This window comes from Macrotis lagotis, chromosome 1 (assembly GCF_037893015.1).
Source record: "Macrotis lagotis isolate mMagLag1 chromosome 1, bilby.v1.9.chrom.fasta, whole genome shotgun sequence".
Lineage (NCBI taxonomy): Eukaryota > Metazoa > Chordata > Mammalia > Peramelemorphia > Peramelidae > Macrotis > Macrotis lagotis.
In genome coordinates this window covers 870803561-870821931 of record NC_133658.1, presented here as the reverse complement: position 1 = coordinate 870821931, position 18371 = coordinate 870803561, and the positions used below count along the sequence as shown (strand labels likewise).

Sequence of the window (18371 nt, the reverse complement as noted above, 5' to 3'; positions counted from 1 at the left end):
TGAGAGCTAGGAGCTCTTGGGTGGGAGCTGATGCTTGGTCTGATCTTGGAGATGGAGGCTAGTGAAAAATGGGACTATTATTGGGGAATTAGAGCTGGGATTAGCACTGGATTTGGTGTTGAGGATAGTAATGGGAATGAGGCTGGGACTGGGGCTGGCATTGCCTTTAGAGATAGGAGGAAGGCTGAAGCTAGAATTAAAAATGGAGTGGAGTTCCTGAGAACTGATTTAGATTGGAGGTGACAATTGGGTATAGGATTGAGAAAGTTTTATTTTTTTTTTTTTTATTTTTAGGTTTTTGCAAGGCAATGGGGTTAAATGGCTTGCCCAGGGCCACACAACTAGGTAATTATTAAGTGTCTGAGAACGGATTTGAACCCAGGTACTCCTGACTCCAGGGCCGGTGCTTTATCCACTGCGCCACCTAGCCACCAGATTGAGAAAGTTTTAATACTTGTCCATTTTTGAAGATCGTGACATCAGGGAGGTGCTACCATGGCAAGCACATGAATTGGATTTGAGTGAGGGGACCATGCTAAATCACCAGCCTCACTTTCTCCTCCAGAGTGATCTGAGTCCTTTGGCCAGATATGAATTAGGAATACTGGAGATAGCCCTGGATTTGGGGCCATCAGGGTTAAGTGACTTGCCCAAGATCACATAGCTAGTACAAGTGTCAGAGGCTGGATTTGAACTCTCAACTTTTTGATTCCAGAGTCATCTGCTCCATCATAAGGCCTATGTTAAATTGAGGTAACTTCCTACCCATCTCTTATATGTGTCTTAGTCCTCACTGACATTGTGTGTATGTCTTTGATTTATAAGGAAAATATTATTTATTTTTCTTGTCGTTTTATTAAATGTCTTCTCTTTAAACTAATTTTGTCCCCTCTCCTGTCATTTAGTAACTTCTGAATCTTCATGACCCCATTTGGGATTTTCTTGTTCTGAAGTGATTTACCATTTACAGATAAGGAATCTGATGCAAACAGGGCTAAATGACTTCTCCAGGGTCACAGAACTTGTAAGTATCTGAGGCCAGCTTTGAACTCATGACGATGAGTCTTACAGGGTCTAAGTCCAGTGGTCTGTCCACCTTGCCACCTACTGTTCTTTCAATAGCTAGTAAAAAAGTCAATATGACTCATGAGTTATAGTCCTAATGTGACTGAAGGCTTCTCCAGGTTTACTGACCTTTACTGGAGAGTTCCAAGTGGGAAAAGCAATGGTCCCAGGTAATACTATTAAATCAGTTAGTTCCAGTTTACCCTTTCTAGGAAACATACACTTGTACATTATTTCCTTCACCTAAAGTCAGACTTTTCTTAGGCCTTCCTAAGATATTCCTGGGGCTGTTGACATTGAGTTGAGTATCCCCATTATCTGAGAAATCTGCCTTCAGAGGAGGCTTCCTAGATATTAGGGGTTGTTGACATTAGAATAGGTATCTCCTACAAGACTTCTTTAGAGATTTTTAAGAAAAGAGGAAACTTTGATCAGTTTTGCAGGCTCTGTAGTCTGTACTCCATTTGAAAGGTTTTTCACATCTGTACTATATTATCTCAATTTGCAATGGATATTCTATTATGTCACTCTCAGGTCAAGTTTGAACCATTGGGTTTCTCATAAAGAGACTTTGCATTAGATTAAGTCTCTAGCAGTTTCTTCAGCTCTGGGCCATCCAGACGGGGCCATCTGGAAACTCCTCTCTTCTGAAGAAACACTTCAGTATTCAATTCCTCATTCAAGAGCCCCTTTGGGCTTAGCCTAGCTTCGTGTGTGTGTGTGTGTGTGTGTGTGTGTGTGTGTGTGTGTGTTTTAGGTTTTTGCAAGGCAAATGGGGTTAAGTGGCTTGCCCAAGGCCACATGGCTAGGTGTCTGAGACCGGATTTGAACCCAGGTACTCCTGCCAGTGCTTTATCCACTATGCCACCTAGCTACCCCTAGCCTAGCTTCTTGATGACTTCTTGTCTTGGATCTAGAGATTCTATTTAGATAAGCTGTTTTCATCTCCCCTGGAGACTCGAGTCCTCTGTTTGTGTGTGTGTGTGTGTGTGTATGTACACACCTCCTTCCAGTTCTGGTTCCTGTCCACAGTTCTATTCATTGGTCCTTGATCTCCTTGGTCCAGATTGCTTGGCTTCCACCAGAAGCTGTTACAATAGTCTAGGTGTGAGATGATGAGGGTCCTCATCAGAATAGGGGGAGTGTCAGAGAGAGAAGGGGGTATATCTGAGAGGTGCTTCAAAGGCAAAATTGACAGAACTTGGCAACAGTTTGGAAATGAGGGTGGGGGGTGAAAGAGGTGTAGGTATCCAAAATGAAGCCTAGGTTTTGAGCCTGAGGGACTGGAAGGATGGTGTTATCTTCTACAGTAACAGGGAAGAGAGGATGGGTGGAGGGTTTAGGGGGGAAAGATAATGAGTTCTGTCTTAGATATAATGAGTGTAAGAAGTCTACCGGAAATACAGTTCAAGTTGTCTAAAAGGTAATTAGAAATATGTGATTGGAGGTCAGCTGAGAGTTTCCTGCAGGAGAGGAGAGGTAGATTTGAGAATCATCAGCATTGAGATATTGATTATATCCATGAAAGTTGATGAGATCACCAAGTGAAATAGCATAGAGGGAGAAGAGAAGAGGCCCCAGGATAGAACCCTGAGGGACACTTACTGTTAAATAAAGGGCAGAATTTGGTAGAGGAGGAGTGGTCAGATTTGTTGTTGCTGTTCCCTGTCTGACTCTTCCTATACCTATTGGTTTTCCTGGGAAAGATACTAGAGCAGTTTTGCCATTTCCTTCTAGCTCATTTTACAGAAGAGAAAACTGAGGCAAACAGGGTAGAGTGACTTTGCCCAGCTAGTAAGCTAGAAAGTGATCAACAGTATCAAAGTCTATAGAGAGTCAAGGATAAGGAGAGAGAAAAGGCCAGATGACCAGGGTTTAATATATAGCTTTACCACTTCTTGGATCATCTTATGCAAGTCTTTTCCTTTCTCTGGGCTTTTTTTTCCCACTTCTCTACAAAATGTCCACACAGGGCTTGATGATCTCTAAGGTCCTTTTCATTCTGGTTCCTATAAGTAATTCCTAAGGAGGAGGTGGGAGGGTGGTTATGGGGGAAGTTGGTGGTCCTGAGTGTTCAATAGAGAAGAAAGGCATTGCAATCCTGAGTTTTTGACAAAAAAGGAAGAGGGCTATCACAAGGGTATTGAGTAAAAGGCTGGCCATGGCTAGGGCAGCTAGGTTAGACCCTGGAGCTGGGAGAACTTGAGTTCAAATTTGATCTCAGACATTCACTAGCTCTGTGACCCTGGGCAAGTCACTTTACCCTGTCTGCCTCCAAAAAAAAAAAGGCCTGGCCTTGGGAGTCAGGAAGATTTGGGTTCAAGTCCCACCTGTGACAGATTCTAGGAGGAGAAAGGGAAACAGGATGAAGTCCATGTAGTTAGCAGATATTATTCCTCCTGGAGGCATTCTGCCCTCTCCAGTCCCTCACCTCGCCATTTCCCTGGAATTCCTTTCCCCCTTTTCTCTACCCAAATTCTCCCTGACCCTGTCAAGAGACCATTTTGTCAAATCTTCCCATTTTAAGATGAGGAAACTGAGGTCCAGAGAGGAATAATAACCCAAGTTTGCCTAGAGAGTAAGTATCAGAGGTGGGAATGAAATTCAAAGACTCAGCCCCCAAAGACAATATTCTTTCCACCTTAACCCAAAGCGCCCTTCTCCTATATCATGAAACCTTTCTTGGCTCCTCTGTAGTTTAATGAGTTTAACTTCTTAGGCTCGTGTTGCTTCATGTATTTCCTGTTAGGGATTTTTTCTCCCTCACTAATCCAGAAACTCTGGGTTGGTGGGAACTCTGTCATTTTCTTTATTACAAAAGGACTGGTACCCAATAAACATTTCAGTGACTGCTGAGGTGACACAATAGTGTCATTTCCTAATATCTCCTCCCCAAGAACTAATTTCTTCCTTTATAATATAACTGGGTTGGACAAATCTTTTTTTCAAAAATAGTTTGATGCCTATTTTTCAATATAATTTAAAAAATTTTAATTAATTAACAAATAATTAATATAATTCTAGATTCTTCTATTTAAAGACATTCTTTGAACAAGGTGCCTTTTTATAGACTTCACCAGAGTGACCAAGGGGACCAGGATACAGACAAGGTTAAAGACTCCTGCTCTGATATTCCATCTCTATATTTCAGTAGTCAAGGAATCATTTTCTATTGATAAGTTGGAACTCAAAATTTTTCAAAAATGAATGTTGAAAGGTGGCTAGGTGGCACAGTGGATAAAGCACCAGCCCTGGAGTCAGGAGTACCTGGGTTCAAATCCAGTCTCAGACACTTAATAATTACCTAGCTGTGTGGCCTTGGGCAAGCCACTTAACCCCATTTGCCTTGCAAAAAAGCTAAAAAAAAAAATGAATGTTGAAAACTATCTTTACATGTAATTGGAAAAAAAAATTAATGAGAAAAAAAAAGAAACAGTATAATGTTCTAAGCCCATTTCCAGCTCTCCTTTCAATACCAGTCAGCATTGTGAAAAAAGTTAGTGCCGTCATGGTTTCCTTGAGGACCAGAGTTTCCAGGGAGGGAGGGTACATCTTGCACATGAGCAGTATTGGGTTTAGTTCTAGATACCACAGTTCAGGACAAGAAGAAGTTGGAGAGCCCCTAGAGAAAAGTAGCCAGCATGAAGACTGGTTGAAACAAATGAGCATGTTTAATCTCTAGACTCTCCCAGACCCATGAGGGACCAAAGAACCTATAGTCCAGAGCCAGGTACCAGTTTTTTCCTTTGTTAAATTAGGTTAGATTGGATCAAGGTTTCTTAAAAGGGGTCCATGACCTGAAATTCGAACAAATGAACAATCATGTGCTAAGCACCTACTATGTGCCAGATACTTGACTAAGCATTGGAAATACAAAGAAAAGAGAGATGATATACTAGTTGTGTTAAGAGATCTGAAAGACTGTCACATGGAAGAGGTGTCAGACATGCTCTGACTGGCCACAGAGGGCCAAACCAGGAGAAATGGGGAGAATTTTGACTAGATAGGGAAAACTCCAGAGTTGTACCAAATTGTAATGACTCTTTAAGATGTTTTGATTTTCGTCTCCTTGGACCTGTTCTAGAAGAGGTTTAGATGATTGCTTGTCAGCTACGTCATGATGGGGATTATTTTTGGGTTGAACTCTAGATGACTCCTGAGATTCCCTTCAATTGTCAAATTCTGTGATTTTAACACTTATTTCCTAGTATTACAGGTCTTAAGGTCATTTCCAACCCTAATATTTCATGTTCTCAGGCCCCTTCCAGCTCTGACATTCCATGTTCTAAATCCCCTCCCAGTTCTGACTGGGGCCACCCAGCTCTGCCATTCTTGGTTTAAATACCCTTTTCAATTCTGCAAATCTCTCAAAACTCTAATATGCTGGGACTTCAATATTATAATTTCTCAGAATTAGTACCTCTCACCATAGATAATTCCATTTTCCATAAACAGCCCTGATTGATTTTGATTCCATCAAATGCCAAGTACTCTCCAGGATAAACTGGTCATTTGATTGACTCAGTTGATAGTCTAAACCTTTTCCACTCCGTTGGTGACATTTCTAAGGGCCTTTAACCACATCATTCAAATGCCAGACTTAATATTTTTGGGAAAACTCACACAAGAGATGGAGGTCAAAAGAAGTTATACAAGGACATTCTCCATGTCTCTCTGGAGAACTTTGGAATTTATTGCTTGTGACAAGGGAGATACTGGCAAAGGACCTCCCGGTATGTTGAGTCCATATCAAGGAAGGTGCTGTGCTCTATGAGTAAAGTAGAATTACAATAAGTCAAAAGAAATGTGAGATGAACAAATTTAGAACCATTCTACTCCAAATATTCAAGTGGACCCTGACACAGTATTATCATCTGAGTTCTCTTCAAATACAAAATACAATGATTACCCAACTGACATTCTGTGTTCTAAGTCCTTTCTAAGCACTGATATTCTATATTCTTGTAAAGTTTCTCTCTTTTTCCCATCCTACTCAATACTTTCTCCACTCTCTCCTTGATTCTCTCCTCTCTGATGAGAAGCCTGGGTGGGTCAAGAAAACATCTTTATGGAGGGCTCAGAACTATGGGACTATATATGTAAGTGATTTAAACTCTGCCTCAGTTTCCCTAGTTGTGGCCATGGTCTGTCCACATTTGCAATATTTTTCCATTCTGTCCTCTTCTCTCCTCTGACTTTGCCCACACTCTAATTCAGGCCCTTATCACCTCACACCTGCTGGAGTGAGGAGAGGGGAGACTGTGGGTCTGCCTCAGGTCTCTCCCCAGTTCAATCAGTCCAGCAGTGACTGACCAGGACTCTCCCAGACCCATGAGGGACCAAAGAACCTATAGTTCAGAGCCAGGTGCCAGTTTTCTCCTTTGTTAAATTAGATTAGATTGGATCAAAGTTTCTTAAAAGGGTCCTTGAATGGATTACAGGCAGTTCATGAACTGAAATGTGAACAAATCAATAATCATGTGCTAAGCACCTACTATGTGCCAGATACTTGACATTGGAAATACAACGAAAAGCAAAAAAAAATAGACCACTCCCTTCCATTAGGGAGTTTATATTGGAAAGTGGAAATAACATGCAAATAAAAATGACATCTTTATTTTCATTAATCTAAAACTAAAATTTAGTATTTCTTTTAATTATTGAAAAGTACTATTTGGTGAAGTCCTTTTTATTCATTAAAATTTAATTAATATTCTGTGAAGTCCTTTTATTCATAAAATGTTAACATTATTAATAATTTGATGAATTACCCAGCAACTGTCTCTCAAACTTTAAATGTTACAATAGGTTTCACAAAATAATAGTTAACAATTATGCAGTTTTTACTATATGTTAGAAACTTACATAGATCTATACACTTTACAATAATCTTGTTAGAGCTTCACAATAACCCCGGGAGGCTGGATTTGAACTCAGCTTTTCCTGATTCCAGACCTGGTAGACCATCAACTGAACTAAGTGGTGTCTAAAGATCCTTCCAGCTCTAAAGATCACTTTAAGGTCTTTCCCAGCTTACATCCTCTATTCTAAGGCCCCTCCCAGTTCTGACATTTTGAGATTAAAAAAAAAATCTTTGCTGTTTTGGAAAAAGAATTAAACTGGGAACAACACGTTCTATTTTTGACCTATTAGGGGTCTTCACTAGAAACAGGATGCCTGAGTCTGGCTATATATCAATTCAACTTTGTTCCTTCCTATCATTCAACAGTGAATCCTCAACTTGGGTTTGAGAATTTCTATTTATCACTAATCGATCAACAAATATTTATTAAATGCCAACTGTATGCAAGGAAGGCACTAGGCTAGTATGGAAGACAGTACAAACTAGTGCAGGTTTGCTAAAAAGATTTCCACTCCCAAATGACACTAGAGATCAAATTCTACCTCTAAACTTAATAGTTGTGTCATTTTAAGCAAATCACTTGACCTTTCTGTGCTTCATTGTCTTCATCTGCAAAATGGGGAAAATAAGAAGGGCGGGCTGTGAGGATAAAATAACATGCTTTTCAAAGGATAAAGGAAGCTAAGTGATGAGGTGGCTAGAGCTCCCCACTGCCCCCCAGAGCCTACCTATCTTGAACCCATCCACCCCAGTCAGGAAGATCAAAGTTCAAATCTGACCTCATACTCCTACTAGCTGTGTGACCTTGTGCAAGTCACTTAACCCTGTTTGCCTCGGTTTCATCATCTGTAAAAATGAACTGGAGAAGTAAATGGCAGACTATTCCAGTATCTTTTACCCAGTCAGGACTGAATAATGACAAAATTATTAACCCCTCTAGAGTTCTGTTTCTATCTGTTTCATCTCATAATTCCTGTACTAATTACTAACTTTATGACTTTGGGTAATTCACTTCTGTCTCGAACAGTTTCTGGGGTTTTTAAATAAGGACTAAAATTCTATTCTTCTCTAGCCTATAGTCCTAGGCAGCCCAAACGTTCTGTGATTTACACTCTCACTCTGGGCAACCTCACGTAGGAGATTTTGGAGTCAGGAAAATTTGGATTTGAGTCTTACCTAGGTCGTCTGATCACTTGACATGGGGGGGGGTCATTTGACCTTCCTGGGTCTCAGTTTCCCTATCTGTAAAATCAGAGGATGACACCCAAGCACCTTTGACGGGCTCTAGAGCTATGATTCCCATTTCTTGGTGCCCAGAAGAAGAGCCTTAGCTTTGGGGGAGGGGTCCTGGTTTCCGGGTCCCCTCACTTTCTTCCCTCTGGTCTCCTCCAAAACTTCCCCGAGGCAGGACGGTCTGTCCGATGGAATGAAGGGGGAAGAGAAGAGAGGGAGGAGTGGGGAGGGGAAGGCTCAGGGAAGCTGAGGGGGGAAGGCAGCAGGATCACGGACGGAGGGAGGAAAGGTTGGGGTGTTGTTCATGGGTAGGGAGGGGGCCAGAGTCGGAAACAAGTATGGGGGGGCGGGGGAGAAGGATCATGTGATTCAGGGCTGCAAGGGATCCCAGAGAATCGAGTTGTCTCCATCTCCGAGCTCGACTAGATTCAATGACTCCCACCCCGGGGCTTTCTGAAAGATGGGTGCGGGGGGTGAGGAGGGCACGAGGGGAGGGGGAGTTGGGGCGTGAAACAGGGTCCTGCGAGAGGATGGAGGCTGGGCAGGACCGGGGCCGGGCAGCACCGGGGCCGGCCCGACCGCCGGGCTAGCCCCGCTTCTGGGCGGCAGGGGGCACTCGGAGCCGCGCGGCTCGGACAGCTCCCGGCCTGCCCACCTCCTCCTCCTCCTCCTCCTCCTCCTCCTCCTCCTCCTGGTCCGCGTCTTCGGCCTTTCCCTCCCCCGCCCCCTCCTCCTCTCCCTCCCTCCAGCTGGGGGGCGGGCAGGGGGCGGAGGAGGGGGCGGAGGGGGCGAGTGGTGAGGGGCCCGGCGGCTTTCCCCGGCCCCCGGGCCCGCTGCCTTTAAAAGCTGCGGGGGAGCGCGGCCTGGGGGCAGCCGCTCTTGCCTGCAGCCCAGCGCCCGGGGGACCCGCCGCTCGGAACCCAGGACAACCCGGCCCCCGGCCCCCCGCGCCCCCGGCCCCCCGCGCCCCCCGGCCCCCGGCTCCCCGCGCCCCCGGCCCCCCCGCGCCCGGGCCGCCTCAACTCTCCAACTTGCACGAGGTCGCCCTTCAACTCCGGCCAGGACAGGTAGGGCGGGAGCGCCGGGCCCGGCTGCCAGCCCCTCGTGGGCCTCTTGGCAAGTTTGGGCACCTCTTACCCAGGGCCCGGGGGACCGGGCTGCGTGTGCGCGCGTGGGTGCATAGGTGTATCTGATGTGCGTGCGTGTTTGCACGTATGTGCACGCCTGTTTCGTGTGTCTGTGTCTGTGTGTGTGTCTGTCCCAGCCACAGAAAGGCCGGATGGTGGGGCCACGCGCCGGCAGGGGCCTGGGGAGGCCGCCAGAAGGGAGTCTGGTGCGGGCGGGGGACACGGGGGTGCGGGGGTGCGGCTGGAGCCCGGGGATAGCCATGGAAGTGGAAACCCAGGTCCAGGATCGAGAGCCAGAGACCGCGGAGAGCAGGGCTGGGAAGGACCTCGGGGAGGAGCTGGGCCACCTTCTTCATTTTACAATTAGGGAATGAGACCCGGAGAGTGCGCATGAAAGCCGGGATCCAAACCCAGACCCACCCACTCCAAAGGTTCGGCTTTTCCACTCCACTCGGCCAACTCCTGGGAGTGACCGGAGCTGGGCCAGGCAGGTTGTGCAGAATGATCTCGAGCTCCCTCAACCAGTTCCAGGTCCCCGGATGAGAGAGAGCTGTGGGAGAAGGGGAGCAAAATAAGGAGGGCGAACTGGACTCCAGGGACCCCTTCTAGCTCTAAATTCGGGAGCCCTTGACAGTGAAAGAATCTTGAGACTAGGGTTGTGCGCTGTGGTTCAGCTGTAGGAAGGGGTCCAACTGGGGGATGGGGGAGGCTGGCAGAACAGGACCTCCCCTCGGGCTACCTGGGGAAAGTAGGGCCAAGTTGAACTCACAGTTGCAGGCAGCCACCTTTCTCTCCTCTCTCCTTTCCCTTTTTCCCCCTCCTCCTTTCCCACCCTGAAGCCGAGTTTCTTTGTTTCTTTGGGGTTTTTTTTATGTTTTTGCAAGGCAAATGGGGTTAAGTGGCTTGCCCCAAGGCCACACGGCTAGGTAATTATTAAGCGTAGGAGACCGGATTTGACCCCAGGCACTCCTGACTCCAGGGCTGGTGCTGTATCTACTGCCAAACCAAAGTTTCTTTACCCAACTCTGGTCATGTTATTCCCAGAGGGACTAGTCCTCAGTTTCCTCTTATATAACTCCTACAGGTGGGTTTGAGTCTCACAGTTAATGCGAATTTTAGAGATAGTACCATTGTAGTACCAGATAGCATTTCTGAGAATTAGATATTTAGTGACTGAAGGCATTGAAATTTAGAGGGGGGGGGAATAACTACCTGAATTGCTTTAAGGGTAGCGGTAGCGGTATCAACTCTACTCTCTTGGGGCCCTCAGAACTCTACTGTCTTAGTGTCATCATGTAGATAAATCTGACAGATTTGCTTTGTTCCCTTTTTTTGGGTGGGGAAAGAGGAAAGTCACTCATTCACTTGTCTCCTGAACAGAACCAGTATTTTCAAACCTAGGTCTTCTGCCCTGATACAATGTAAAATCTTTTTTTAGTCTGTAGTTTCAAAGCTCAAAATTTGTGGCATACTGTAGGTGCTTTAATAAAGGATTGTTGCTGAGGGCCCAGGATTCCTTAGGAACTGAAAGGGAACAATTCCTTTAAAAACTCTTAGGAAGCTAGAGAAATTTCCTCCTCTTCCTCCAACTGCCACCACTTTCCCTCCTGAAGTCTCATTTTTTTTATGGGGACTGAGTAAAAAAAAAAAAGCTGCTGATAAAGAATGGGTGCTCCCCTATGTCTGGAACCCCCTTTGTGTCTCCAATCCCTTCCTTCCTGAACATCACCGGCTCACCCTATCTGTGCTTGCCAGGCCAGCTTTAGAGTCCTAAAACTCTCCCTCCTTCCCTGTTCTCAGTCTAGCAATCTGTTGCTTGAACATTTCCCAACTCTCATCCTCCATCCTTTTCTAGGCCTCACCACCTCCTCCCTTATGTCTCTCCCCCCACAACAGTGCTCCAGTTCCCACCCCCTTACTCCAATCTCTAGCCTCTTGAATGGCCAAAGACATGAAAATGAATTCAGCAGTCTCTCATTTAGGGCCTCATTTCAGCTAGGGGCAATCTAAGGAAACAGCTTCTGCCATTCAATTCATTGAGCCAGCCTTTTGCCAAATGAGATGGCCTGAGCTAGCTGGCTTAGAGAAACCAGGTCAAGAGTATGTCACTGGGTGATATAGTAACATTTCATTCATTTGATCTGTAAGCAGAGCCTGAACAACTCCAAGTTTAAACTCAGAGGGGATTTCTAGTGAGGTATGCAGTGAGGCTAGCTCTTTTCTAACACCATTCAGCTTGGAGACTAGAAATTCCTTTCTTCTCCATTTCTCCCATTTCCCCAATAGCTTCTGAAGTTAATTGAGTATTCAACACAAGAAGTCTGAATCCATCAGAGAGGATTCTTTAGTGGAAAGTCCTGGAGTTGGAATTCAAGGACCTGGGATCAAATTCCTAACTCTATGACAAATCCCTTCCTCTAAATTTTGTGCTTTCTTTCTCATGGGTAGTCCAGGGTAGTTAGAATAGAATAAGAAAGCTAAGAGCTGAAAGGGGAACCCAGTCTAGTTCTCCCATTTTACAACTGAGATCATGGGAGGTCCTACGAGATTTAAGTTTATCCAAGTCCTAAGAGGCATTTTAAAACCAACCACTAAGGGTCTTCTAGGTCAAAATCCTAGCAACTCACCTTAAAAAATTCAATTAAGACCTATCATGAATCACTCAGAGATGACTGATCTCCATTTGTCTCTTCAGTGTCCAAATCTTGGAAATCAGAAAACTATACTTTCCACAATATACATATTCTACAATACTTTTTCCTTCAGTTCTTACAGGAAATTGCTTCTCTAGTTTCCTTACCTCTACATTGTTATGTAATGATGTTTGACTGAATTTCACCCTCTTACAATTCAATAGATCACTTTTGCATCTGATTTTCTCTCCTGTTTCTTCTCCATTCCTGGAAGTGCTAATAAGCAGCAAAGTAGCCAAAGGGTAGATAAGCATTGCCTAGAGCTCCACAGAGCTGGTCCACAAAGTGGGGCCTCCTGAACTCCCCAATCTGTGAATAATGCCAGTTATCTTTTGCTTCTCATCCACAAAGGGGGTTTCAGAAAAAGCACACCTAGCTTGCAGAAAGGTTTGGGGGTGGTGGCCATCAGAGCTATAGCTGGACAATCATATCAAGGTGTCCCTCCCTTCTGTGAGGTAATAAAGCAGAAGGGAAAGAGCACCAGGATCAGGGTGCAGAGGGTAGTCTTCTGGTCTTGACCAATATTAACTGAATGGGAGAACTTGAAGGCCATTAAGTCTGAGCCCCTACCCCCCAATTTTACAGGTGAGGAAACTGAGGCAGGTGAAACTTGTGTGATTTGCCTGGGGTTACACAGCAAGTAGATATCTGAGGCAGCTCAGGTGTTCCCAGAGATCAGTCTTCCCCATCCTACCTCTCCAATTCTCTTTGTATAAAACCTGAAGTCTGGGAAAGCAAAAGAAAGAAAACTCAGATTCTCAGTAAGGAAATTAAGAGGTTGCCACAGGAATGCTGAGTTGGCTTTACTGTGCATGTGCACATTTGGACTTCCCTTTTTTTCCCTTTCTTATCTCCGCCGCCCCCCCCCCCCCCATCCTTAGACATGATCCTGCTGTTCATTGCTTCTTTATGTCCAAGATATTGGGGACTGACAGGTGGAGATCACATTGGTGCTGGGTTTTCCTTTCTGGCTCCTATAGAGTGTCCATTAGCTGCCTGGTGGTGCCTGCATATTCCCATCATCCTCATCCATTCCCTTATGACTTGACTCAATGAACACATTTGCTCCTGAAATACTCAAGTTTTCCATGTTGGAATTCTTAACCTCAATGTGATATGTAAGCCTTTGTTTGCATTTCTCTGCACTTTAACATACTTAGGGGAAAAACTTGAAGGGTTAGGATTGGGGGAAGGGGGAGATGAGGAGCAAGAAGTCAAACCAGATGTGTTTTTGTCTAACTGTAGGATGGTGGTTACAGAAGCCCAAGAAAAAGCCAGTTTACTTGCTGAATTCCAGTAACTTGAATTCTGGCTTGACTCAAAATTGCAGTGTTCCTTTGGGGTTGGCATGAATTTTAATTCCTTCTCCTCATTATTATCATCATCATCATTATTTTTTTGAATTCATTTGGGACCTCAGGATCTGGGTTTTGGAATTTCTGCTGGTCCCAAGGGCTTCCAAGAGAACCAGGAAATATTGGAAGGGTGGGATTTTCCAGGTCAAGAGGCTGAGAAGATGGAAGTTAAGAGAAGCATAAAATTTAGAGCTGAAAGGTTATCTGGTCTGGATGTCTCTTGGGTAGCAGAATTCCAAGGCCCTGCCCTTTATTTATGAACCCCACCCAGCTCCTGTCTTCTCTTTTGCTTCAGCCTCACCCCCCCCCCCCCCCCCAAGGATTCCAAAGAGAAGAAAGCACAATTTACAGACAGATGAATTAGAATTTAGGACAAGGAGGTTCAATTCACTGGATCCTAGGATCTTAGAGTCAGAGCTGGCAGGGAGTCCAACCTCTCTCATTTTTCATGATCACATAGTTGGTAAGTTTCTGAGGAGTCCTCTATTCAATGTAGTTTAATTCATTCATTTATTCAGCAAGAATTTTCTGAACATCTATGCTTTACCATGGGGCCAGGCATAGTGACTGCTAAATAACAAATGCTTGTTTGATCATTTTGTCTATGCACTGGATCCTATACACATGGAGGAATAAAGATGAGGACAGTTGTGCACTCAATGAGAAAAAACTGATTTCTTTTTAAATACTTTAAAAGTATTTTCCTCCTCATCTCCTTTAGAAGGAAAAAACCAAACCCTTATAACAATAGGCATCTTTATCTTTAAGTTTATGCCCTCCCCGATAGGTGGATAACATGCTTCATTGTTCTTCTGGGATCATAGTTAGTCCTTGCATTGATCTTTAAGGTTTTCAAAGTCACTTGGTTTTGTAATTTTTTAGTGTATAAGCCTTTCCCTGCATCAGTTCGTAAACATTTTTCCAGTTTTCTCTGAAATAGTTCCTTTCATCATTTCTTACAACACATTAGTATTCCCTTATGATCTTACACCATGATTGTTCAGCCGCTCCCCATTTGATGGGTGCCTACTTGGTTTCCAGTTCTTTACTGCTATTCAAAAATTCTTTTGGTGTCTTTTCTTTGATCTTTTGGTGGTATAAGCCTAGAAGTGATGTTTAGTAACTTTGGGGACATCCAATGGGTTTTCTAAAATGACTGCACCAATTCAAAGTTTTAGATTTCATTAGGACTCTTAGATTTATAGAGACCTCATCTATTCCACCCTGTTGTTCAGCTATTTTTTCAGTGATAATCTAACTCCATATAAGGGTTTTTTTTTTTAACCCCATTTAGGCTTTTCTTGGTAAAGATACTTGGCAGAATCCTCCTGGATCACTTTGCAGGTGAGAAAACTGAGGTAAAAAGTCTTAAAAGTGACTTGGCATCAGGCCACATAGCTAGGCAGTATCTAAGGGCAGATTTGAACTCAGGTCTTCCTAATTCTATCCACTCCCCCACTTAGTTACCCAAACAGTAACTCATACCTCTGATAAATTATCTAGTATCCTTTTAAACAACCCCAGCATGGGCAATTCACTTTCTTTCTTTTTAATTTTTTTTTTTAGGTTCTTGTAAGGCAAATGGGGTTAAGTGGTTTACCCAAGGCCACACAGCTAGGTAATTATTAAGTGTCTGAGACCAGATTTGAACCCAGGTACTCCTGACTCCAAAGCCGGTGCTTTATCCACTACGCCACCTAGCCGCCCCAGCAATTCACTTTCACCAAAGCCAATACATTCTATTTTTGAACTTTCATTAACTCAAACTCTCTCTTGGAACTTTGTTCCATGACTCCATTGCTCCCAGTTCTGTCTTTAGCTTGAGTAAAACCTGTCCAGATCCCGCTTCCTCAGAACAATCCTGCAAATACTTGAAGACAATGAGATCTTCTCTTCAAACAAAGGTGCAAAGATGGTAGATAGGTGGTGTTAGCACAGAAAACTTGCCCCTAATTCCCCCTTTCTCCCTAATCAGTACTTGATTAAGTTTAAATATTAAGGATCTCCTGTGGGCAAGATACTAGATGCTAGGGATACAGTTCAAGGAGATGAGGTTATCTTCTAGAAGAGATACATTATTAATAGTAATGCTAGGACAGTTCAAGAGGAAGGAAAAAATGTGCTAATAAGTCTGGGAGGGTCTTTGAAGGGAATCTGGGATTTTGCCAGACTAGGGAGAACATTCCAGACTTGGGGGATCCCTAACTCTTCCATTTTTTTCCTACTCTTTTCTACCTTCACGCCTTTGCTTACGTATATTCCTCATAGCTAGAGCACACTTCCCTCTAAACTTCATAAAAATTAATTCTCGTTGGCATCAATCACAACTTTGCTTATGTACATTCCTCATATCTGGAACATACTTCCCTTTAAACTCCATAAAAATAATTCTCATTGGCCTCAATCTGTGATGGAGTGGAATATTTATTTTCCCTTCAGATATTCTGCTAGACAAACAAATGAAAACAACCCTACTTACAGGAACTTTTTACAGGCCATTAGTGGAGACAACCTATAACTATAAACAGAATATGAACTGAAGCATTTTGGGGATTTCAAAGTCCTTTCTTCACAATGACCCTTTTTAGCCTTGTTTCTCAGAAAAGGAATCTGCAGAACAGAAAAAAAAGTTCCCCAAGCCCTTAGCCTCCTAAGTGTCAGAAATGGGGTTTAAACCCTCTCTTACTCACTCTACCCTCCTTGCTCTCTTCTTTGAAGACCCAATTTTTGGGGCCCCTTCCATAGAAGGTTGTTTCACCCTTGTCATCAACATCTAAAAGTAGTGGCAGCCACCCTCCTCACATTTCTCTTGGTATTTTGCTGGGACTTTCCCTTTGCACAGATTCCACTCTTTTGTGCAATCTTGTACAGTTGTGCAATTTGTATCTTCTCCTTATTAGAGGAGAGCTCTTCTTTGCTTTCACTTCACTTTCCCATTATCTTAAGTATTTGTGTATTGTTTCCCATGTTGGGTTAAATTGGAAACTGCCTGGGGGCCTTCCCAGTTTGGGGATCATATTCAATGTTTGAACTAGTGAAATGATGACTAGATGGCACACCTGGTCAAAGATTCCTCTCCTCTTTTCCCCCCAAGGCTAATGGAGTGTTTGGAATGTGATGTCTAGAGATACCTGAAGTGAACTGGGATTGAAGCCTTGAAAAGGTGACAAGGAGCTGTCAGATTTTAGTTTTGGGGAGCTGCTTGGGAATCAAGAGTGAGGAAGGAGCCAGGTTATCTCCTGTGTTCTGGGTATCATACTCATCTAATCCATAAGCATGTATAAAGCCCTGATGTGTCAGACACTGAAAATACAAATACAGTCCAACCTGTGCATCTCTAGACTTCTAGAAAATAAATACAAGATCTTCAGGGGGAAGTGGATTGGCCTTGTGTGGAAAGGAAGCACTTGAGTTATGAAGGAGTCTTAAGTAGCAGAAGTGAGAAAAAAGTAATTATTGATGTTGCTGACCAGTCATTCAGGTTGGTCCAACTCATGATCCTATTTGGAGTTTTCTTGACAAAAATAATAGTGCTTTGCCATTCCCCTTCTTCAGTTCATTTGACAGATGAGGAAATTGAGGCAAATCAGGTTAATTGACCTACCCAGGGTCACATAGCAGTTTTTTTAAAGTTTTTGCAAGGCAAATGGGGTTAAGTGGCTTGCCCAAGGCCATACAGCTAGGTAATTACTAAGTGTCTGAGACCGGATTTGAACTCAGGTACTCCTGACTCCAGGGCGGGTGCTTTATCCACTGTACCACCTAGCTGCCCCTCTGCATTACTTTGTACAGTACATTTCATACAGAACACTAGTTGAGTTCCAATCTGGCCTCAAGACATTTGACACCAGCTGTGTAACCTTGAGCAAATCACTTAACCCTGATTACCCCACATCCAGGACCATCTCTACTCATATCTGACCTCTGGAACCAGATGATTCTGGAGGAGAAAGTGAGACCAGTGAGTTAGTACAGCCCACCCCCACCCCCCACTCAAATCCAGTTCACTTGCTTATCATGGCATCAACCTCCCCTGATCTCATGGTCTTTGAGAATGAAGGAAAAACATCAATTTCATATAGTAGGGACTTAGGAAAAATGACTGTTTAAATGAATGAACATCTAGTCCAATCATTTTACAAATTGAGAAATTAAGGCCTAGAGAAGGAAATCTCTTACTCAAGGTTATATAGCAAGTGATTGACCAGTCATCTCCCTTCACAAAGATTGAATGATGCAGGACCCATGAGCCCCCAGAGTATCAAACTTGCCTTGGTGTTTGAATGACAAAAGGACAGGACTTTGATATGCTTAAACTACAAATAAAGGGGAAAGGCCGAAGCTAGCTGATTAGATAAGATACTTTGACTTCAATGATATATGAACAACATAATTACTGATATCACATAGTCCTTGGATACCCAAAGTTTGAGAGGGAGGCAGTCCATCTTGGTCTTTTGAGTTTGTACTGCACAAAAACAAGGGATCTTGACCAAAGGCAGAAGGGGGTAATTGTGATCCGGAGTTGCAACTTTTGCTGCAAAGTCCACGTGGGCATTGCCCACAGACACAGGGTCAGATAAAGATTGGTCGCAATTTATGAGAGTAGCAAGATTGCCTCTTGCAGGGAAAAAAGATAACCAGCATGACAGATAGGGTTCCAGGGATCTGGAGTTTTCAGAGTTATCCAAAGTCTTGGCAGCTATGTAGATGGAAGTAAATTAGATGTTGCCTTCTGGAAGGTTTCAATTAAAGCCCCAACTCTGCTACTTGTTGTTGCTAGACTAATGATATCAATTGTGTAGAATGAATGTCATCCGGAAGCTCCGAAGGGGGCTCCTCCCAGCAGATCAGCTTCTCTTGTGCCAAGTCACTTGCAAAGATTTCCTATTTAATGTTATTAAAATCTGCCAGTAATAAGACTATAATGCAATTTGGTACAACCTCTTAAATACGGTTTTCCAGTAACTAGATGTGATGAAAACCAGTTCAAACCTTGTGGAGAGAATCCTATTGATGAGTTTCAAGAATGTTA

At 43.7% G+C, this 18371-nt stretch overlaps 1 protein-coding gene across 2 annotated transcripts in view; it reads left to right on the top strand.

Annotated features, from left to right (window-relative positions):
- Nucleotides 1-9138: 9138 nt before the first annotated feature.
- Nucleotides 9139-18371, top strand: part of ALPL (alkaline phosphatase, biomineralization associated) — a 53766-nt gene continuing 44533 nt past the window's right edge. The window contains exon 1 of one of the 2 annotated variants that reach the window (XM_074218204.1): nucleotides 9139-9228. The gene's annotated coding sequence lies outside the window, so the exon portion shown is untranslated. Of the gene's footprint in view, nucleotides 9229-14615; nucleotides 14681-18371 lie in introns of those variants that run through there. The other variant, XM_074218206.1, reaches the window with a different exon arrangement.